Here is a 6011-nt window from a genome sequence, read left to right on the forward strand (position 1 = left end):
GCTTCTCCCAATGTCCCTCGGAGTCCAGGGGTCTCCTGGAGCAGCAGCCCGTCTCTGAATCAACCAGCAGCAGCCTTCTGTCCCAGCCCTTGGCATAAATCACGTCTCGGTTCCTGCCCGTGGGTCATTTGTTGGGCTCCCAGCTGTCTTCCGCCTAGTTCCAGGAGTGCGGCTATATTAAGAATGTGAACCGTAACATTAACACTTTAAAAAAATCCCAAAGAGAAAGGCAGAAAGAAAGAAATACCCCTAAAGAGTCTAATGTCAGGTCCAGCCAAGGGTCATAAATCAATGTCGGTAAATTTATAAACAGTTCATAAATGTAAGTGCTTTTTACAGGGCTGTTTGTTATTGTGGCAGGGTTGGGATGGGGCGGGGCCGTCCATCCATCTGTTTTCCAGTCGGGAGCCACTCGGATGGCTCCAGCACCTCCAGCAGCAGAAGCGATAAGAACTGGGCCAGCACGGCCAGGTGATCTCGGCGCGACGGAAACTTGCGGGAAGGTGGGAGAACCAGGCTGGATGATGCGTGAGCTGAGCCCTGAACTTGAACTGAGGTTTTGAGGACATTCATAGCAACAACATCACAAAGATGAATTTTTCTCCTGGTTCTCTTTTTGATTTTTCAAATTGATTTTTCTAAGTCTTCTGCTTTTAGAAGCTCTGGTGTGTCCTGAACTGAGGTGCATGGCCAAAAGGGAATACTCCAAAGCAGAGAACCAGATTCTTCACATGGAGTTCCCCCTGCGCACCTTAATGGCATGCCACCTCACCTTCACTCGGCTCATTCCAGGACCCAAAACCCAGAGACTGGGTTTAAAGACAGGCTTGGCCGGGACATACCCTCTGCCACCACAGGAGAGGATCTGGCTAGAAATTCCTGGTTTTTTAAATGAAAGGGGGGAATGGTGACCCCCGCCTCCTCCCATTCTGTCACCGTGTTGAGAAGCAGCAGTGCTTGGGCCCTGGGAGCTCACAGAGCAGGTCTTAAAAAGAGCTTCTTGGCTTCTCTCCATCAAGACTAGGAAACACACAATATTCCCTCCACCATCTTTATTTTTCTCTCCTCCTTTGACGTGCCCACAATCCACTTCCCCACCAGCCCCAAACCAAGACCCTATGCAAATGAGCTCTTGCCAATGGGTCCTGGGGGTGGAGGACAGAGAGTGGGGTTGCCTCCCTCTTCTCCCCAAAAGCTCCAGTTTCTAGAGCTCTGGCGCTGGCCCAGCCCAAACACCCTGTGGTACGTCTACCTCGACACCTGCTAGCCAGCTAGCCGGTTGGTAAAGGTGGAATGAGTGTGAGTGTTGACCTCTAGCCTTGGCCACCCACTTCCACGCCCTGGTCCCCTGAGCTAAGTCATTGATGAGCAGCTCAGAACAGTCATGAAGACCTGAAGGATTAATCCAAGCTGAGTCAATATGACTTTACTATTATACTCCACAAACTTAAGATCTTGTCTCTGTGGATCTTGAAGGTAGGTGATAATGAAAGGAGGTGCATAGATCCAGTGCCTTCTAGAAACTTCTCCCACAGCAATTCTGAAACACATACATTTCTATTTAGCGATGATATTTCTGACACAAAGCAGCTCTTCTTATAGTGAGAATTTTAAGAAATGCATTTGCCCATAACAGTTGTTTCGTTATTCTATAACCTTGCCCCCGAGTTTCCAGGAGACTCTGGTCACTCTTCAAGAGGCCGCTGGGTCTGGGAGAACCATCTCGTACAGACAGAACTGCCCGTGAAAAATCCCTTAACCAACTGTACCTTTCCAGGCCAGTGCTAAACAGGGATTTCATTTATTTGAAAAGTAGGTATTAAATATGTCAGAGATAGGAAGTTAAATGTAATGGGCCCAATTCCACACTCGGTTCCATATGCGTAAATCCCACTGATGGAGAACAGAATGTGGCTGGCGCAGCAGAAGCGAGGTGCCTGGTCTGTGGGAGGAAATCGCGCTCTGGATGGATCTCAGCTGACATTCTCATGGACTTGGAGCCGAGGCTCTTAAAACTGGAAGGGGCCCTGAAGTTCCTGGTTGGGTTGCTTGGTTTTTGTTTTTGTTTTTGTTTTTTTTTAATCTTTAGGAGTTGTCACATTCCTGCCTTATTCCTCGGTTTTATTTTCTAACTCTCGGTAAACATTTGCCATTTCTCCTCCAGTTCAGCTGTGCTTGAGCGCAGTGTTCCAAGAGGGTGGCCAGGTGCTTGGCCAAGGAACAGGCAAACATTTCAGAGCCTAAGTTTGGGGAGCAGTCTGAAGGCCCCCAGCCACTGAAACTACATGTAAAGTCTTGCTACTCAAAGTGTGGGCCCTGGACCAGTAACATCAGCATCCCCTGGGAACTTGTTAGAAATGCAGGGTCTCGGGACTTCCCTGGTGGTCCAGTGGGTAAGACTGCGGGCTCCCAATGCAGGGGGCCGGGTTCGATCCCTGGTCGGGGAACTAGATCCCCCGTGCATGCCACAACTAAGAAGCCCACATGCCGCAAATAAGAAGCCTGCATGCTGCAACTAAAGGATCCTGCATTCCTCAGCTAAAGATCCCATGTGACGCAACCAAGACCTGGTACAGCCTAAATAAATAAATAAATATTTTTAAAAAGAGAGAAAGAAATGCAGGGTCTCAGGCCCCACCCCAGACTTACTAAATCCAAGTCTGCATTTTAACACAATACCAAGTGATTCATGGGCAGATTACAATTTGAGAAGTCCTGGATTAGAGAACAGAAACTGGGCATGACCCCGTCTTCGACACGAATTTATCACCAGGCATTATCTTAAGCACTGCAAGAATCCGGTTCAGATGTTTGTGATAACTCTGCCGTGGTGACTCACCAGCCCAGTGGCTGTCTTCAGTGGCTGTGCCTTAGAATCACCAAGGGAACTTTTTAAAAATGGGGATGTGCAGACCCAACCCAAGAGACGGTGATTCAGCTGGTGGCTGGGAAGGGGCTTGGACGTCTGTATTTACTTAGAGCTCCAGGTGATTCTACTGTGGAGTCAGGGCTGGAGGTCCTGGGATAAAATATCACCTTGCATAGTGAGACTTCTTTAGGAAGGGGAGTGATGGAATTTTCTGATTCTCCCAACATTCATAGCACGCTGGACCCCATGCATGATACAGAAATGGATACCGTGACTGCTCTCCAAGAGGCTGCAGTTCAGTTGAGGATAAAGTGAGATGCAGAGCAAGAGGTGTGTGGTTTTGAGAAGGGCTAATGTTCTGTGAGGAGGGTTGAGGGGGTGAGTTTATGGCAGGAAAGGATGCAACAGGACGGAGCAGAAAGAGCTGGAGTGCTAGAGCTGAGAGGAGGTGCATGCACATGGCATGTGAGAGCTGGGAGGACCTGAGGAATTTTCCGGTTTTGCCGCAGAATACCATAGAGCGGGGCTTTTCAACCTCAGCACCATCAACATTTGGGGCCCGATAATTCTGGACCAAAATAACAATGTGGGGATGGTCCTGTGCATTACAGGATGTTCAACAGCATCCCTGGCCTCTACATGCCAGGAGCATCCATGCCCCAACATGTCTCCAGACTTTGCCAGGTGAGCCCCGGGGGCAAAATTGCCCCTGGCTGAAAAGCACTCCCATAGAGCCATCAGGGAAGATGGTGGTAGGTCCAGACACTGACTCGGAAGGTGCGCTGGGATCTGTTGTTAAGAATAAAAAGTAAGTTGCCCACAATATGGATGTTAGTCCCAACAACAAGGGGTGTGTTTGTGTGTGTGTGTGCACGCTTGTGTGTATGTCCAAGGGTTGGGTGCAGACAGTGGAAGTGGTATCTCCTCTCTAAGTGGTTAAAGCATGGATGCTGGCACTCAATTAGCCGGGCTCCAATCCCAGCTCTATCACCTATTACCTACCCTGACCAATGTCCTCAATTTCCATGTGCCTCAGTTTCTCCATCTTTAAAATGGGACTAGCAGTGCCTGCCTCAATGGATTTGTTATAAAGATTAAGTTCAATCGTGCCATGGAGATAAAGTACGCGGTAAAGCAGTTCCCAGGTTTGAGCCCTGACTGACAGCATCAGCTCTGAAGACACGAGTGGGAGACAGGGACAGAGGACACAGGGAGACTTTCAAGTTTTGCTCTGTAAACTTCTGTTTGAATCCTGTCTAATGAGATTTCTATACTAATTGTGTAATAAAGCACACACACGCAAAAGAAAGAAATGTTCTCGTTCCACCCACCTCGTCTTTGTAAATAAACTTTTTATTTTGGAATTATTTTAGATTTACCCAAAAAGTTGCAAAACAGCACAGAATGTTCCCTCACGCTTCTCACCCGGTGTCGGTTTCCCCTCATGTTATCGTCTTACATTTCCATGGCACAATTGTCAAAACTGGGAAATATTGGTACATCGCTATTAACCAAATTCCAGACTTCACTTGGATTTCACCAGATATTTTACGAATGTCCTCCTTCTGTTCCAGGAGCCCATCCAAGACACCACAACGCCTTCAGTCATCCTGTCTCCTTAGGCTCATCTGGGCTGCGCCGGTTGCTCTATCTTTTGTGTGTGTTTCATGACCTTCACACTTTGGAGGAGCATTGGCCAAGCATTTTGTAGAACGCCCCCCAGTTTAGGTTTGTCTGTTGTTTTCTCACGGCTAGACTGGGGCTATGGGTTTGGGAGAAAACCACAGAGGTGAGGTGGCCTCCTCGTCCCGTCATGCTGGGGCCACATGTTGCCACCACGACTGTCACTGGTGAGGTGGACCTTGACCTCACCTTGACCACCGTGGTGTCTGCCAGGTTCTCCACCGTAAAGTTGCCCCTTCCCCCTTCCCACACTCTACCCTCTGGACTCGAGTCACTGTGCAGTCTACACTCCAGGAGGGGACAGCTTAAGCTGAGGAGGGAGTGTCTAGGTTTTATTTGGAGTTCTTCTGTAGGAAGATTTGTCTCTCCTCCCCCATTTATTTACTTACTCAGTCATTTATTTATACAAGTATGGACTCATGGATATTTATTTTAGACTTGGGCTTATAATCCAATACAGTGATATTTATTTTGTTGTTCAAATACCCACTTCATTTTCATCAGTGGAGAAGCCCTGAATTGGGTTGGGGGCTGGGGTGGGGGGCAGCTGATTTGTAGATCAGGGTCTCCAACAGGGAGATGGATCATGAGTTACAGACACAGAGCGGGGTCTTTGGTTTGGGTTGGTCTCCGTGAAGGCCACGGCCAGCGGGGAAGCAGGAAGAGCGAAGTCCATATGGCCTGTGGCAACGCTGCTGCCAGTGCGGTTGGGGGATGGGGGGAGCTTCAAGGGTGAGCCGTGTAGACAAGGGGACCTAAATGTGCCATTTCAAGGCATGTCCCATCTGTAAAATCTTGGGGAAGCCAAGGCCATGGTGCGGTTGAGAAAGAGACGCTGTGGAAACCCAGGACTTTCTCAAGGATCAAAGAACAAAGTCTGTCAGAGCTGTAGGCTCTGTGTTCTGCGGGGGAAGGGGACGCAGGCCTGCTGGAATCCCCAGGGTGGGAGTGGGGAACACAATGTGGTGTGACAAACACGGAATCATGGGCTCTGACGTTCAAGGGGGTGTATCAGCCTTGCTGCCATTAGTCAAGCTCGAACAGGGAGCCCCACTGGACCCAACAGTCTTGACTCCAAGGTTGAGTCTTATCTCCTGCCCCATCAAGAGTCCACAGCGATGTGGGAGGCCCTCTTTGCTCCGCCTGCGGCTTCCCAGTGCCCGGACCTTTTGCTCCCTCCCCCAGGGTCCCGCCTCTCCCTTCTCCTGGCCTCCCATGTGGGCTCTCAGGCCCTCTCTGGTCATCCTGGCCGCACTGGTCTGAGAGCACGGCGAAGGAGGGGAGAGGAGGGAGAAGGACTCAGATCCTGCGAGCTGACCTCTTGCCAGAGCTCGGCCTTCCAGAGCCAAGCTGGCCCCTGGGGCTCCTCCCTGCCCGGAGTTCCCTCTCCCGGACTCTCTCCCCCTTCAACTCCTCCATGCATTTCCCCAGGAGGAAGAGAGGACCACCCGTCCTCTCT

This window comes from Pseudorca crassidens, chromosome 10, assembly GCF_039906515.1.
Source record: "Pseudorca crassidens isolate mPseCra1 chromosome 10, mPseCra1.hap1, whole genome shotgun sequence".
In the NCBI taxonomy this organism is placed as follows: domain Eukaryota; kingdom Metazoa; phylum Chordata; class Mammalia; order Artiodactyla; family Delphinidae; genus Pseudorca; species Pseudorca crassidens.